Below are 16,794 nucleotides of genomic sequence, written 5' to 3'. Positions count from 1 at the left end.
AAATGATTGACCCCAGCGACATCCAGTCATCAATAATCATCATATCAGAGACTCATTGAGTCATTCAACATGGAAACAGACCCTTCGGCCCAACTAGTCCATGCCAACCATAATCCCAAACTAATCCAGTCCCACCTGCCTGCTCCTGGCCCATATCTCTCCAAACCTTTCCTCTCCATGTACCTATCCGAATGTCTTTTAAATGTTGTAACTGTACCCACATCCACAATTTTCTCTGGCAGTTCATTCCACACACAAGCCACACTCTATGGAAAAAGTTGCCTCTCATGTCATTAGAGTCACAGAATCATAGAGATGTACAGCACAGAAGCAGATCCTTCGGTCCAACTTGACCGTAGTAAATCTAGTCTCACCTGCCAGCACCCGGCCCATATCCCTCCAAACCCTTCCTATTCATATACCCATCCAGATGCCTTCTAAGTATTGCAATTGTACCAGCCTCCACCACTTCCTCTGGCAGCTCAGTCCATACACGTACCACCCTCTGCGTGAAAAAGATGCTCCTTAGGTCCCTTTATAAATCTTCCCCCTTTCACTGGAAACCTATGCCCTCTAGTTCTGGACTCCCCGACCCCAGGGAAAAGACCTTATCTATTTACCCTACCCATGTCCCTCATGATTTTATAAACCTCTATAAGGTCACCCCTCAGCCTCTGATGTTCCAGGGAAAACAGCCCCAGCCTGTTCAGCCTCTCCCTGTAGCTCAAACCCTCCAACCTGGCAACATCCTTGTAAATCTTTTCAAGTTTCAGGTTTCACAACATTTTTCCGATAGGAAGGAGACCAGAATTGCACGTAATATTCCAAAAGTGGCCTAACCAATGTTCTGTACAGCTGTAATGTGATCTCCCAACTCCTGTACTCAATGCACTGACCAATAAAGGAAAGCATACCAAATGCCTTCTTCACTATCCAACTGCCTGCAAATTAACTTGCAAGGAACTGTGTATCTGCACTCCAAGGTCTCTTCATTCAGCAACACTCCCCAGGACCTTACCATTAAGTGTATAAGTCCTGCTAAGATTTGCTTTCCCAAAATGCAGCACCTCACATTTATCTGAGTGGGCAGCACGGTGGCACAGTGGTTAGCACTGCTGCCTCACAGCCCCTGAGACCTGGGTTCAATTCCCGACTCAGGTGACTGACTGTGTGGAGTTTGCACGTTCTCCCCGTGTCTGCGTGGGTTTCCTCCGGGTGCTCCGGTTTCCTCCCACAGTCCAAAGATGTGCGGGTCAGGTGAATTGGCCATACTAAATTGCCCGTAGTGTTAGGTAGGGGTAAATGTAGGGGTATGGGTGGGTTTCGCTTCGGCAGGTTGGTGTGGACTTGTTGGGCCGAAGGGCCTGTTTCCACACTGTAAGTCTAATCTAATCTAATCTAATCTAAACTCCATCTGCCACTTCTCAGCCCATTGGCCCATCTGGTCCAGATCCTGTTGTAATCTGAGGTAGCCCTCTTCACTGTCCACTACACCTCCAATTTTGGGGTCATCTGCAAACTTACCAACTGTACCTCTTATGCTTGCATCCAAATCATTTATATAAAGGACAAAAAGCAGTGGACCCAGCACCGATCCTTGTGACACTCCATCAGCTAGGCTAGATATTCTTTAAAATTTGGTTCTGGAAGCAAGTTTGTATTGACCTGAAAAATGAACAAAATTGATGCAGCAGTATAACAGTACTGGATGTTTGAAAGGAATTCTACAATCTTAGCCAACTGTACACACTTGAATCAGAACTTCAGCTGAAAGGACTGGATACTTTCTGCACTTAGACAAAAATAATGGGAATTGATTTCTGTATCTGAATATTTTAAAAAAAATCTTAATTGTAAACTTCACTTTTCTCCCCTTTCGTCATATCCTTGTGTCTGTGCTTATTGTAACAATTACCTCTATCCCAAGTCTGAATGTTGTGTTTTAATCCTAAATATTTTGTTGTGGGTCATTTTTCAATCGGTTTCACAAACAGAGAATTTTGAACTAATGGAACTAAACCGAACAGCCGGATCATAATGTTAATTCAGGCGTGTCTTCATACAGACTGTGTTTGTGGTTGTGAGGGACCTTTTGAGAGAAGATAATAAACATACAGTCACTGTAAACATCCTGGAGTGCGTCAAAAGCCTTTTTTAAAATCTTTCTCCTCTCATCTTAACAGTATGCCCTCCAGTTTTTAACTCCCCCACCCGAAGAAAAAGACCCTTGTCAGTCACCTTACCTTTTCCCCTCGTGATTGTAAAAACCTGAGTGAAATAGCCTCAGCCTTTCCAGTCTATTTTTATAACTCAAACCCTCCATACCTGGCAACATCTTGGGAAATCTTCTTTGAACCCTCTCCAGTTTAATAATCTCCTTCCTGTAATAGGATGACCAGAACTGGACATAGTAATATCGAAGAGGTGTCACTAATGTCCCGTACAACCTCAACATGACGTCCCAGCTCCTATACTCAAAGATCTGAGCAATGAAGGCAAGCGTGCTAAATGCCTTCTTAATCATCCTGTCCATATGTGATGCAAACTTCAAAGAATTATGTACCTGCCCCCCCCCCCCCAACATCGGTGAGTGTTTTGTAGCTGGCATTCTCTCCAGTGTCAAATGTGGTTGGAGACCCTCCTCCAGTTGGACAGGGTGAGTGAGTGGGCAAACATAGCCCAGCTGCAGGATTAGTGTGACGAGATGGGAAGTTCAACATCCTGGTGTGAAAAGGAGAGAGGGAGAGCGTTATTGAAATGGTGATATCTTGGGAAGTGTGGATATTCCAAGGGATCTTGCAGAAAATGTGAGCAGGAGCAGACCATTGGGACCTTTGAGCCTGCTCCATTATGTCATGGCTGGTCATCCAACTCGGGACCCTGTTCCTGCTTTTCCCTCGTGTCTTTGATCCCATTAGCCCAAATGATATCCATCTCCTGCTTGAAAATCTGGTGCAAGAGGCAATGAGGAAGGCCAATGTTATACTGGCCTGGGCAGATGGTGAAATTTAAATTCACTCATTGGCTGCAGAGAGCTTTGTCACGTTCGGAGGTTACAGGAGGCTGAGTCATCGACTCCTTTTCTTGAGAACTGGTCTCCCTTTTCGTGTGTCGAGTTGCGGTGACGTCCCAGCATCTCCATGGAGACAGTGAAGGACTGTTTGGGCTATTCAGCATTGGAGTGTGGCTGGGGACCTCTCCACGATCCAATCTGGAGATTTGAATTGAATTGAATTGATTGTCATGTGTACTGAGGCACAGTGAAAAGCTTTGTCTTGCGAGCAATACAGGCAGATCACAGAGTTAAGTAGCATCGATCTCCTGATGCTTTGTGACAAGTGGTTCACAACAGCGATATATCTAGGTGGGGGCTTGAAGAGCCCATTTCTGTTCCTTTTTTAAGCAGCAGAAACTCAGGGTTTGTTGATGCTCTCTTATTGTTTCTGACAATTGGAAAGGATTTGAGGAGAAATATGTTCTGTACCCACCTTCATTGTGAACCTTCTGCCTGTCTCTCTACACTGGGCCCAACAAGGAAGTGGTAGCAATCAAACCCATTATAAGGGGAGATGGCGGCCGAGTGCTATTATCAGTGTTCTTGGACTCATGATGATCAATGTTCTGGGGAGAGGGGTTCAAAGCCCACTCACCATGGCAGATGCTGAAGTTTGACTTGAAAGAGATTCAGAAAACATTTACAACAATGTCATAGAGTCATAGAGATGTACAGCAAAGAAACAGACCGTTCGGTCCAACCCGTCCATGCTGACCAGATATCCCAACCCAATCTAGTCCCACCTGCCAGCACCCAGCCCATATCCCTCCAAACCCTTCCTATTCATATACCCGTCCAGATGCCTTTTAAATGTTGTAATTGTACCAGCCTCCACCACACCCTCTGGCAGCTCATTCCATACACGTACCACCCTGTGTGAAAAAGTTGCCCCTTAGGTCTCTTTTATATCTTTCCCCTCTCACCCTAAACCTATGCCCTCTAGCTCTGGACTCCCCGACCCCAAGGAAAAGACTTTGTCTATTTATCCTATCCATGCCCCTCATGAGTTTATAAACCTCCATAAGGGCACCCGTCAGCTTCCGTCACTCCAGGGAAAACAGCCCCAACCTATGCAGACTCCCACGTAGTTGTTGCCAGGGTCGGAGGGTTTGAGCTGGGGTACAGCTCTGATTGGCCAGGGACACAGCCGCACATGCCTATGGTCCTCGTGTTGATCAAACATCTGCTAGTTTCACAACGGGAACGGCCAGCTTTATCTCCACAAAAACCATGCAGGAACGCAATCATCCCGAGTCCCTCCCGGGCCTGTGGCAGGGAGCTGACGGGAACATTACTGGAGGTGATGTGAGAGTGGTTCACTTTGAAAAGGAAGGCTGAGAGGTTCATGGTGGGTTGGGGGGGACGGGGGTGCAGTTCTGGTGTTTGGAATCCAGAGGGTGAAAAGCTGGACTTGGAGGAGCGCTGAGTTCTCCAAGGGTTGAGAGTCTGGGGACTGGTGTCCAGGGAGAACGCTTGAGTATTCTGAAATGACAGTGTTGTCCCAGAAGGCTCCCGGGAGTACAGGAGTGAGGGAAGGGTGTATGGGGAGATACACTCAGGACAGCATGAGTAGGGGTTTGGTGGAGTTGACAATAATGGAGGTTAGTTTGGATTAGAATGCCAGTAAGATTCTCCTGAATGCATTATTGAGGCTTTGGGGAAATGCAGTGTTGTGGGATTGATTGTTGCTGATCCTGCTGCGTGTTGGATTCCTCTGCCCAACATTGCTCAGTGTGTGGGCCACTGAGCTTGATAGCTCCCTCCTTGATTGGTGCCTGGGGTTTAGGATTGGTTTCTGTGAATCACGCAGCATTTACAAAGGACTCTGTGTAATCACTGAGGGAAGAGATTGAGGACTGAAACCACAGGAACCAACATTTCCCAATGTCCCGGCTCTGTCTGTAAGTGTGTAACACACTGTGAATGAGGAATCAAGGAACCTGTGACCATCTCAGCACCTTCCTTCAAAAGCACCCTCTCACTAAAACATACAAGATTCTGAGGAAGGGTCACTGCACCCGAAACGTTAACTCTGCTTTGTCTCTTCACAGATGCTGCCAGACCTGCTGAGATTCTCCAGCAATGAGGGGCATGGATAGGGTAAATGGCAAGGTCTTTTCTCTGGGATGGGGGAGTCCAGAACTAAAGGTAATAGATTTAGGATGAGAGGGGAAAGGTTTAAAAAGGACCTAAGGGGCAACTTTTTCACACACAGAGGGTGGTACGTGTATGGAATGAGCTGCCAGAGGATGTGGTGGAGGCTGGTACAATTGCAACATTTAAAAGGCATTTGCATGGGTGTATGAATAGGAAGGGTTTGGAGGGATATGGGCCGGGTGCTGGCAAATGGGACGAGATTAGGTTAGGATATCTGGTCTAGGGTCTGTTTCCGTGCTGTTTCTATAACTCTATTTCCTTTTCTGTCATGCAAGAGTTTCAGGGACTTGACAGGGGGAGATGTGGGAAGGTTGTCTCTCCCTGTGGGAGAGTCTAGGACCAGAATAAGGAGTTACACATTTAAGATGGAGACAGGGAGGAATGTTTTTCTCTCAGTGGGGAGTGAATCTGTGGAATCCTTTACCACAGAGGGCCGTCAGTGCTGGCTCATTGAGGCCATTCAAGGCCGTGAGAGATCGTTAATCAGGAAGGGAATCAAGGGTTATGGGGAAAAGGCAAGAAAGAGGAGTGAGGATTATCAGATCAGCCAGGATCTCATTGAATGGGGGAACAGACTCGATGGGCTGAATGGTATATTTCTGCTCCAGTGTCTGATGGCCCCTTGGGTAGCCTGAATATTGACCCAGTTGGTCATCATGGTGACAGTTACCACTCCCATCTGTCCCCCGTTTCTGAAACTGCACAGTGCAGGTTATCACTAAATCGACGCTCAATAGAACTCCACCTGGTCTTAGATACAGAGTAAAGCTCCCTCTACGCTGATTTAATCACCTAAGGGATTTTTGTTCCAATCAGTGAGCTCAGACAGGTCAGTATCCTGGGGCTCCCCCACTTGCAAGGAGGTAATGGCCTAGTGGTATACTTGCTGGACTGTTAATCCAGCGACCCAGGTAATGTTCTGGGGACCCAGATTCAAATACCACCATGACCAATGGTCAACATTGAATCCAACACAAAACCGGAATTAAGAGTTTAACGGCGGCTGTGAACATTGAGTAAAAAAGCTAATGTCCTTTTAGGAAGGAAATCTGCCTTCCTTATCTGGTCTGGCCTACACGTGACTCCAAACAGGCAGTTGGGGATGGGCAATAATTGCTGGCCTACCCCTCATCCCTGAATTCTATCCTCACCATTGACAAATAAAATTTGGACTTTGTGGGAGAGGGTTAGTGAGTGGGAAGGGGTAGGGGGGTGGGGAAGCTGTGTATACTGTGGGGCCTCACTGTCAGGGGGTGACCTCTCTTAGGGTGACGTGCAGCCTGTCCCTTTGATTCCCTGAAAATGATGAGCTGAGGTCTCCCCCCGGCCGTGTGTCAGAGACCACCTTCCTCCCATGACCTAACCGAATCTCTGTGGTCAGTAGGTGACAGTGGAACCCGGTGGGGGGGGAGACGGTGCCTGGGAATTGTTTGCTGTGAGTCTCTGAAGTTGCCGTTTAAATGTTTACTTTTCTCGATGGTAGGTGAACCAATACTTCCTCTTCAGAGGGGTAATGGAATCCCTGCCCTCTGGCTGATTAGAATCACACTGCGTAACTGGGCTGGCTCCACCCAGGAATGTTGCTGACACCACTCTGGCTTTCACAGAATGCAGCGTTCAACTCCCGTCAGTAACCTCCAATAACTTCCTCCTCTCACTCACTATTACATTCTTAAATACTCTCTTAAATGTCTGTGTGTGTCTTTGTCTATGTCTATGTGCACTTCTCTATGTTTCTCTGTCTGCCACTGTCTCTGTATGTGTGTGTGTGCGTGTCTGCGTGCACCTCTATGTATATTTCTCTGTCTCTGTCTGTATGTCTCTATCTCACTCTTCCCCTCTCTCTCTCTCTCTCTCTCTCTCTCACACACTCTCTGTGTATTTTTCTTTGCCTCTGTATGTATGTCTGTGTATGCGTATATGTGTATCTCTGTGTGTGTGCCTCTTTGTATGTTTCTTGGTCTCTGTGTGTGTGTGTGTATCTCTCTCGCTCTCGCTCTCGCTCTTGCATCTCACTCTGTGTGTATATCCCTCTCTCTTTGTGTGTTTACAATGCTGCCTTCTGACACACACACACACACACACACACTCACTCACTGTATTAACTGCTTTCTCCCCCTAGTCAGTCTCTCTGCCATTTCTAGCCTTGACTGCTCAAAAATGGTCAATTTCTGAGTTGCTTTGACATCCCCTGTCCTTGCTAAATCGTTGTGTGTTTGTTGTGAAATTTCAACTAGTAATGACTCACTGAGGGTGTGTTTCATTAATCCAATGAGACCCAAGTTGGGAAAAGCAGTCACTCTTTTCTCCCAGGCTGACCTCTGGAGTATTTCCTGATTTCAGTCATCTGACCATCATTGGTTGTCCCCCAGCACCCCCTGTACATCCCTTTACCTCCAAGCAAGGGGTCCCCTGGTCTGGTGTCAAATTTTCTCATGTTACATTTCCACAGTGTGAGGTGCTGTGTGGGAGTGCTAAAGGGTGCTATGTAAATCCCCAGTTGCTTGAAGAGCAGACTGAGAGTTATTAATGTCCTGGCCCTCTGTCACATCTCAGTTAGACTCTCATACCACAGGAAGAACTATTAAGGCAACATGGTCAGAGCAGGACATTTTTAAAGAGTGTCTCTGAGCTGTGGAGAGTTCTAGAATGCCAGTTACCATGTGATTAAGTCTGGGTCCTGCCTGGGGACAGATTGGGAATAAGATGAGGAAAGCGCTGTCTCCAATAAAGTCAGGCTGTGGTCAGGGAGTTGTCTGCTCACGTCCAGCTCCAAAGTGCAAACTGTGTTTTACATCACCTCTGGTGTCATTCAAGTTAGTTCCTCAAACAGCAGGAAGAATCTGAGTTCCTCTTTCGTAAACCTCCAAGATAATTGTTATCTTGTGTTTATTAACCGTTGCTGGCCGTGGTAGAGACTTGTCAGATTCTGGCAGTAAAGGGAACACCAGGGAGAGGGGGGCTGCAGGCTGGACTTTCACCTTCAGTCTGTTGTCTGGAGTCTCTCTCTCTCTCTCTCGCTCTCTCCACCTCGCCCCACTCCCCGCTGTGAGTCCTGTCTCAGAGGTATGTGTTTGCTCAAAGTCATTGCTTCAGAGTGTGGGCAGATCCACAGGATGGTTTCTCCCTGTGTGGGAGCGAGTGTGTGTGTGTATGTGAGAATTACTGTTTGAGTGAGTGTGTGAGAACAAGTGTGTAAGAATGAGTGTGTGCGTGTGAGAGTGACTGTGTGAGAGCAAGTGTGGTTAAGTGTGAGCGCACAAGTGTGTGTGTGTGTGTGTGTGTGTGTGTGTGTGTGTGTGTGTGTGTGTGTGAGAAAACACGAGTGTGTGTGTTTGTGAGCACCCGAGTGTATGTAGCTGTGAGAGCAGCCCCCTCTCTGTTGTCTCTCTGTGTGGGGTCAGGATTGTGGGGAAAATAGCTTTCACCTCCCACATTGTCCAGTTGGCTTGCATATACCTCCCGTATTGAGAAAGGTAACGCCATGGTTATGTTGTGAGGCATGGGTCAGACCTCACAGGTGCTGATGGAGATTAGGGAGATAGTTAGCTCAGTTGGCTGGATGGCTGGTTTGTGATGCAAAGTGACACCAACAGCAGGGGTTCAGTCCCCACATTAAGTGAGGTTCCATGAAGGACTCTCTCCTCACCTGACCTCAGGTAAGAGAGGTTTAGCCTTCTGAGACCATAGCGACTTCCCCTTGATATTAAACAAATCTGAACAAGAACAGTGTGTAAATGCCCGAAACATCGAATTTCCTATTCCTTGGATGCTGCCTGACCTGCTGTGCTTTAACCAGCAACACATTTTCAATCAAGAACAGTGTGTAGCCACACTGCTGTTAATTGTTTATTAATAATCAGAGAAATCTACAGCACAGAAAGAGGCCCTTTGGCCCATTGAGTTTGTGCAACCCCGTTCTGTTCTACTTGGGTTTCCTTGGGGACCACAAGCTGCCTTGACCCATCATTCACTTGCGTTCCTATATATAGGAGGAGGTTATTAGGTTTGGAGGCACTAGGGTGTAATTTCTGTCTCTGTAAATAAAATCTGGTATTTGGTTAAAGGCTCCAATTCTCCCATCACCTACCCCCCCCAACCCCACTGTTAATCCCTCAGTAAGACAACTTGTCACATTGTACTTATCCAAACAACCCACCCTGGCCTCACCTTCCCTCTCTCTCTCTCTCTTCTTTCTCTCTGTCTCACACACCCTCTGTATGTATGTCTCTGTCTCAAACGCTCTCTCTGTATACTTTACATATATACGTTTATATCGCTCATGCGCTCTCTCTCTCTGCTTCAAATAATCTTTCTCTACACTTTATACAACTTGCTCACTCACACTTCTGCTCTCGCACTCATTCTCTCTCTACCTCTGTTTAATATAAATGCTAGTAAAAAGCTGAAAATGTGTTGCTGGTTAAAGCACAGCAGGTCAGGCAGCATCCATATAAATGCTACCTCAACTCCCATGGTGTAGATGTACAATTTATTTTTATTATCATTTATAGTAAGTTTGGGTTTTTGCTGTTTGCGTTGGTTGTTTTTCTGCACATCTGAAGTTGGTCACTAACATTTAAGTGCTCCTTTGGCTATAATCATCTTTTTGCAAATGGATTTTGAGGTGAGTTTTTGAGTGAATAGGCTTGAAGGCAGCAGTGATGGAACAGAGTTGACTTTAGATTGTTTCATGACCCAGTCAAGTAAATAATGAGTATTTCAGGTTCATTAGAGATTTCTGTAAGTTTTTCTTAATGAAATGAATAGAATAAATAGACAAAGTCTCTCCTCTGGGGTGGGGGAGTCCAGAACTAGAGGGCATAGGTTTAGAGTGAGAGGGAAAAGATATAAGAGTCCTAAGGGGCAACTTTTTCACACAGAGAGTGATACATGTATGGAATGAGCTGCCAGAGGATGTGGTGGAGGCTGGTATAATTATAACATTTTAAGAGGCATTTGGATGGGTATATGAATAGGAAGGGTTTGAAGGGATATGGGCTGGCTGCTGGCAGGTGGGACTAGATTGGTTTGGGATATCTGGTCGGCATGGACGAGTTGGACTGAAGGGTCTATTTTTGTGTACGCCTGTGATTCTGTGACTCTAAATTAAGGCAAACGCTCACTGTTGAGAGAGGGTGAGTTTGTTTTGTTTTGAGTTTTGGTTAGTGCAGTGAATTCCTTAGAATTGGATAGCTTTGCAAACTGGTATCCTGAGAACGGACAGGTCTATCATGATGTAATAAAACAAAGAAAGGATATAGGGAGAGCTAGGTTATCTTAGAGTCAGGAGTTGGTGTTAACTCAGCCAGATGTGTTGGGATAAAGTCTTGAAGAGGTAACTTTAAAGCAAAGAATGTTAAAGCTCAGAGATATAACAACTCCAGGAAGATTAAACCCTGCTCTTCTAGCCTTTATATTAAACTCTGAAACGAGTTATTGAGTTAGATACAGGGAGTCTTGTGTCGGTATGATATTAGTAGTGTTCTGGGGTTCTATACTGGGGAGGTATGATTTCAGTAATGTCCAAAAACTGTTTTGCAAGGGTTTTCCTTGCAATTTATAAGATAATGGCATCACACCTTTACTGTGTATTTAAACATTTAGAAGTAGATAGCTTTTCCTACTTTATCTTTAATCCTTTTTCTAACAAATTTGAGATTTCTTGTTGAAGTGAGATCTGCAGCGTGTGCTGTTATGTTTCAGTAAGGGGCCACTGCATTGAATTCTGGATAAGTGTTGCTGGAAAAGCACAGCAGTTCAGGCAGCGTCCGAGGAATAGGAAAATCGACGATTCGGGCAAGAGTCTTCGCCACTGCATTGAAACCAAAACTGAAACAAAGTAGGATCCATCAAGCCAGGGTCAGACTTGTCCACTATTAACATTAGCTGGGATCAGAGCAACATCCCAGATGTTTTGCTAAGAATCTTCGAATTTAAAAAAAAATCCAAAAAAGGATTTTTCCAGAAGATTTAGACTCACAGAATCCCTACACTATGGAAGCAGGCCATTCTGCCCATCCTTACTCTGCAAAGAACATCTCACCCTGACCCACTCCCCCATCCTAACTCTGCATTTCCCATGGTTGACTCACCTAACCTAAACATCCCTGAACACTAAGGGCAATTTAGCATGGCCAATCCACCTTACCTGGCCATCTCTGAATTGTGGGAGGAAACTGGAGCAAACCCACGCTGACACGGGGAGAACGTGCAAACTCCACACAGACAGTCACCTGAGGCTGGAATCAAACCCAGGTTCCCTGGCGCTGTGAGGCAGCAGTGCTAACCCCTGAGCCACCGTGGTATCTGCTGATTCCTGCAGGATATGTGACATGGATTGAAAATGTTAATTTAGCTGCTGTGCCCCTTTGAGTTGAATGTGCTGCATTTTTCCTTTGGATTTGCTCCTGGCCCCCACACTTTCTGTTCCCAGAGTTGGCTACGTTCTGGTGTCATTCTTGTCGATGTGGGAGTTGCTGGCAAGGACGCGACTTATTGTCTGGCGTTGAGATGTGACAGTCAGCTGCTTTCTGTGTCGTGGTGCCATACAGCTCTGTGACCAGAAACAAAAGTTGATCTCGAGAGCATGAGTTCAAACTCTGATCTCAACCTTCAATAACCTGGGGGTGTAGTTTAACATGAAAGGTAGGGCCTTTAGATAGGATTTGAGGAAATGTTTTCTTCATCCAGAAAGTGGGTGGGGATCTGGTAAGGGAGTTGAGAAAGGAAATCTCACAACCTTTAACAAGAACTTGGATTAACCCTTGCAATGTCCTATTATTTCAGGCTATGTGTGAAGTGAAGGAAAGTGGGGCTGGTATCAACAGATTGGCATTTTCTTGATGGACTGAAGGGTCTCTTCTATATTGTGTGATTCTATAGTAATAAACATACCAGGAATAGGCCATTTGGCCCCTCTAGACTGCTCAGCTGTTCTGTAAGCTCATAACCTTCAAGGCTATGGGCCTGGTGTTGGAGAGTTGGACTTGTATAGGTAGGAGTATATTTTTTTGGCAGTAAGTCTTGATGGATCGAAGGGCCTCTGGTTGTTCAGGAATTGGGCAGATGATGAAATTTAACTTCAATAAATCTGAAATTGGAAGCTTGTCTTGATGGTGGTAACTGTGACGGGCCACGTTTGTTCGCTGGTGCCCTCCTTAGGGAGGGTAATCTGCTGTCCTCAGCCAGTCTGGCCTACATGTGACTCCAGACCATGGTGGTGTGTGTTACCTCTTGACTGCCCTCTGAAATGGGCCAGTGAGATCTTCCATTCAAAGGGCATTTGGGGATGGCCAACAAATCTTGGCCTCATCAGTGATGCCCATTGAAGAGACTAGATAGAAAGGCCAGCTGTGGTGAAGCAGTTGAGGTTGCCTCCATGTGACCCCAGTGCCTCGAAGGTCACATTTGTGTCCAGTAAAAGTGGAGTGTCAACCCCCATAGCATAGGCCCTGGGGGCAGAATGTAAGGAGACAATGAGCAGTGGTAACGTCAGGGCCTCCAGACTGGATCCACAGGATCGCAGCGTGTGGGTAAGCCATGGAGGAATGGAATGAGAAGAACTCTCTTCACACAGAGTTGGGGGAGGGGGGGTGCCAGTGGATCTTTGGAATCCCCTACCCCAGACAGCTGCAGAGATTAGATCGAGTATACAGAAATTGATAAATTTCTGGGAGTTAGTAATGTGGGGATACTGTGGGGAAGAGTGGCTTTGCAGGAGGTGATCACCCATGAGCTAGAATGGCTGAGCAGGTTCATGGGGCTGAATGGCCTTCTCCTGTTTCTGAGAATCCTTCTATCGCTGTGCCAACTAGGCTACAGGAAGGGCGATGAGAGTTGGAAGCTGTTCTACTGTTGAGCTCTGCTTAGACATTCTACCCCCTCCAGATTATCTCCCTTGGGTGCCCACCAGAAGACGGTGGCTACCAGTTGGTTTGAGAGGGTCAGGAAGGTCCATGTGGCAATGGGTGGGGGAGGGGGAGTGTCAAACCTACTCCAAGTCTCCCTGGCACCTAAGCCTGGGGTCCGAGACGACCATGAGCTGTTGTCACTGATTGAGACGTTGTGTACAGGCAGTGAGAGTGTAGTGGGTCAGGGAGTCACTCAAATTCCTACCGAGCGCTGCTGACTGTAATCTGTGACAGAGATGCATCAGGTCAGTGAGGTGCCCTCTCCCTGCCATTCCACGTGGGCACCGACACATTCTGAGTCAGGGAGGTGGCAGTGGGTCTAATCCAGCCACCCACTTCATTGGTCACAATCCTGAAATTCCCTCCCTCAGGGCATTGTGGGTCTACCCACAGCACATGGACTGCAGCGGTTCAAGAAGGCAGCTCACCCCCACCTTCTCAAGGGGCACCTAGGGATAGGCGACAAATGCCAACCCAGCCAGCGATATCCGCGTCCTGTGAAAGACATTTTGAAAATTCTGTGGCTGTGTGCACTCTCAATGTTGGAAGAGAGTGAGTGTCTGGGCCCTGGGCTCTGAGGAGGTGACTAGTGCAATAACGCAGGCAGCCCTGATGTTAGAGAGACATGGTGAAGGTATCACACCCTCCCATAGACTCAGGAGTGAAGCCAATTCTGTTATCAAGAGCAGAGGTTGAGATGATTACACGTGTACAGCACAGAGTCACTTACAAGTCACCGTGGTGATGAGGAAGTCGAACACTTAAAAACAAAACAAACCATAAAATCCTGAACCATATGTGTCAGAATGAGGCGTTCCAAATGAGATCTGGGCACTTTATTTGCAGAAGGATAGGGAGAGGGTAAAGGGGATTTGCTAGAATGATACTGGGAACGGAGGATTTCCGACACCGGGAAAGATTAGAGAGAGTGGGCTTATTCCCCTTGGAGCAGAGTAGATTAAGAGGTGACCTTATTGAGGTGTTTAAAATTATAAACAATTTTGACAGGGTAAAGAAGGATATTCTGTTTCCTCTCGTTAATGTGTCAGTATCTAGGGGTGACAAATTCCAGATTATCAGCAAGAGGAAGTGGTGTAAGTAGGTACAATTACAACACTTAAAAGGCACCTGGATGGGTATATCAACGAGAAGGGTTTAGAGGGATATGGGCCAAGTGCTGGCAAATGGGACTAGATTAGGTCAGCATGGACGAGTTAGACCGAATGGCCTGTTTCCATGCTATACATCTCTATGACTCTAAGAGAGCTGGGAGTGAGATGAGGGGAGTTGTTTGGATTTGGAATGTGCTGCCTGGGAGAGTGGTGGGGTTAGCTTCCATAGGGTGGTTCAGATGAGAGTTGGATATATATTGGAAAGAGCTGAAGTTAGTGGGTTCCGGAGATAGGGCCAGAGGATGGGAAATATGCTATGATTCTAGGCATCAATTTCAAATCCTTACCAATGAGGAGAATTAGACAGGCTGATAATTGCAGAAACTTGCAGACTGCAAAGTCATTCCAAATGATCTGGTTATAACCTTAGTGTGCACAAAGAAATTGGTTGGAGGCCATTCAGCCCATTGACCCAAAGCAAATCTTAGCAGGATTATACACTTAATGGTAAGGTCCTAGGGAGTGTTGCTGAACAAAGAGACCTTGGAGTGCAGGTTCATAGCTCCTTGAAAGAGTCGCAGGTAGATAGGATAGTGAAGAAGGTGTTTGGTATGCTTTCCTTTATTGGTCAGAGTATTGAGTACAGGAGTTGGTAGGTCATGTTGCGGCTGTACAGGACATTGGTTAGGCCACTGTTGGAATATTGCGTGAAGTTCTGGTCTCCTTCCTATCGGAAAGATGTTGTGAAACTTGAAAGGGTTCAGAAAAGATTTACAAGGATGTTGCCAGGGTTGGAGGATCTGAGCTACAGGGAGAGGCTGAACAGGCTGGGGCTGTTTTCCCTGGAGCGTCGGAGGCTGAGGGGTGACCTCATAGAGGTTTACAAAATTATGAGGAGCATGGATAGGGTAAACAGGCAAAGTCTTTCCCTGGGTCAGGGGGTCCAGAACTAGAGGGCATAGGTTTAGGGTGAGAGGGGAAAAGATAAGAAGAGGGACCTAAGGGGCAACATTTTCATGCAGAGGGTGGTGTTTGCATGGAATGAGCTGCCAGAGGAAGTGGTGGAGACTGGTACAATTGCAACATTTAAGAGGCATCTGGATGGGTATATGAATAGGAAGGGTTTGAAGGGATATGGGCCGGGTGCTGGCAGGTGGGACTAGATTGGGTTGGGATATCTGGTCAGCATAAACGAGTTGGACCGAAGGGTCTGTTTCCATGCTGTACATCTGTATGACGCTATGACACTATGACACTATGATACAATCATGGCTGATGTTTGCATTTCCAATTCCAATTCATCCCCAGATGTTTCTTTGCTCCCTGCGATAATGGAGACCCAAGAGCTTCATCGTTGACATGTTCTGCAAGAATTATTATGATCTATGTTTTTTGAAAACCCGACCAGTTTGTATGCAATCAGATAACCAGGCTGTGCTTCTTAATCAGCTGTGCCATCTCTCTGCATCACATCAACACTCATGAGAGACTGCAAAAACAGATACAAAATAATAATTCATTTTCTTCAAACTTTGCCTGGATTCTCGCAATGTCTCAGCAGATTCTACCCTCCTGCCTTGGGTGCTTATGTTTTCTCTGACTGAGAACTCTTTGCTCTTGCTTTCTGTAATCTTTCTCCAATTGAATAAATGTTTAGTTTCTCTAACCCTCCTGCCGGGTTGCAGAACATCACACCTCCCCACATTATATTCCATCTGCCAGATTTTTGCCAACTTCTTAAATCTTTCTCTATCCCTCGATAGACTCTGTCATGCCCACTCTCACCTTTCCACCTATTTATCACAAACTTGGTACATTTCCCTCCATCATCCAAGAGCTTGATGTATATTGTAAATAATGGTGGCCCCAGCACTGATCCCTGTGACACGCATAACAAGTTATAGATTGCCATCCTAAAAATGCTGCCCTTAACCCAGCTCTCTGTTTTATATTGGTTCACCAATCCTCTATCCTTCTAATATACTACTTCAACACATGGGCTCTTAATCAGTGATGTATGTACAGTGTCTTATTGACTGCTTTCTGGAACATCACATAGATTAAATGCACTGTTCCCACTCTCTCTACTTTTATCTTGTCAAAGAGTTCTAGTAAATTTCTCAGGCATGAAGCCTCACTGATCCTGACTGATCACATTATGTATATCTACATGCTCTGCTATTACATCCCTAATGATGGACTCAAACATTTTCCCAGTAGCAGATGAGAAGCTAACTGTACTTGTCTCATTTTCCTTCACATTAAAGGTGTTACACTGGTCATTTTCCAAGCCTCTGGGACTTTTCCTTGATTCCTTAAAAATTGCTTTAATCCATCCACCATCTTCAGAGCTATTTCTTTGAATATCCATGGAAGCATCCCAAAGCATCCAGGGAACATAGTTTCTGGTCTTTAGTTTCATTTGTTTCCCTGGTACATTTTTCTTTGTTGATGATTGGAATGTTTATTTCCTCTCCTCCTTTTGCCTCTTGAATATTTAATAATTTTAGGATGCTTTACTGTCTTCTACTCTGAAGGTTGATGTAAAATATATATT

General features: G+C 45.9%; 1 protein-coding gene across 4 annotated transcripts in view; it reads left to right on the top strand.

Annotated features, from left to right (window-relative positions):
* LOC132816571 (arf-GAP with Rho-GAP domain, ANK repeat and PH domain-containing protein 1) overlaps positions 1–16,794 on the top strand; it is a 165,886-nt gene that overhangs the window by 18,595 nt on the left and 130,497 nt on the right. The window contains exon 1 of one of the 4 annotated variants that reach the window (XM_060826345.1): positions 8,126–8,278. The exons of the other annotated variants lie outside the window; for them this stretch is intronic. The gene's annotated coding sequence lies outside the window, so the exon portion shown is untranslated. Of the gene's footprint in view, positions 1–8,125; positions 8,279–16,794 lie in introns of those variants that run through there. 4 annotated transcript variants of the gene reach the window in all.

Source organism: Hemiscyllium ocellatum, chromosome 6, assembly GCF_020745735.1.
Source record: "Hemiscyllium ocellatum isolate sHemOce1 chromosome 6, sHemOce1.pat.X.cur, whole genome shotgun sequence".
Lineage (NCBI taxonomy): Eukaryota > Metazoa > Chordata > Chondrichthyes > Orectolobiformes > Hemiscylliidae > Hemiscyllium > Hemiscyllium ocellatum.
This window is presented reverse-complemented; position numbering and strand designations above follow the sequence as displayed.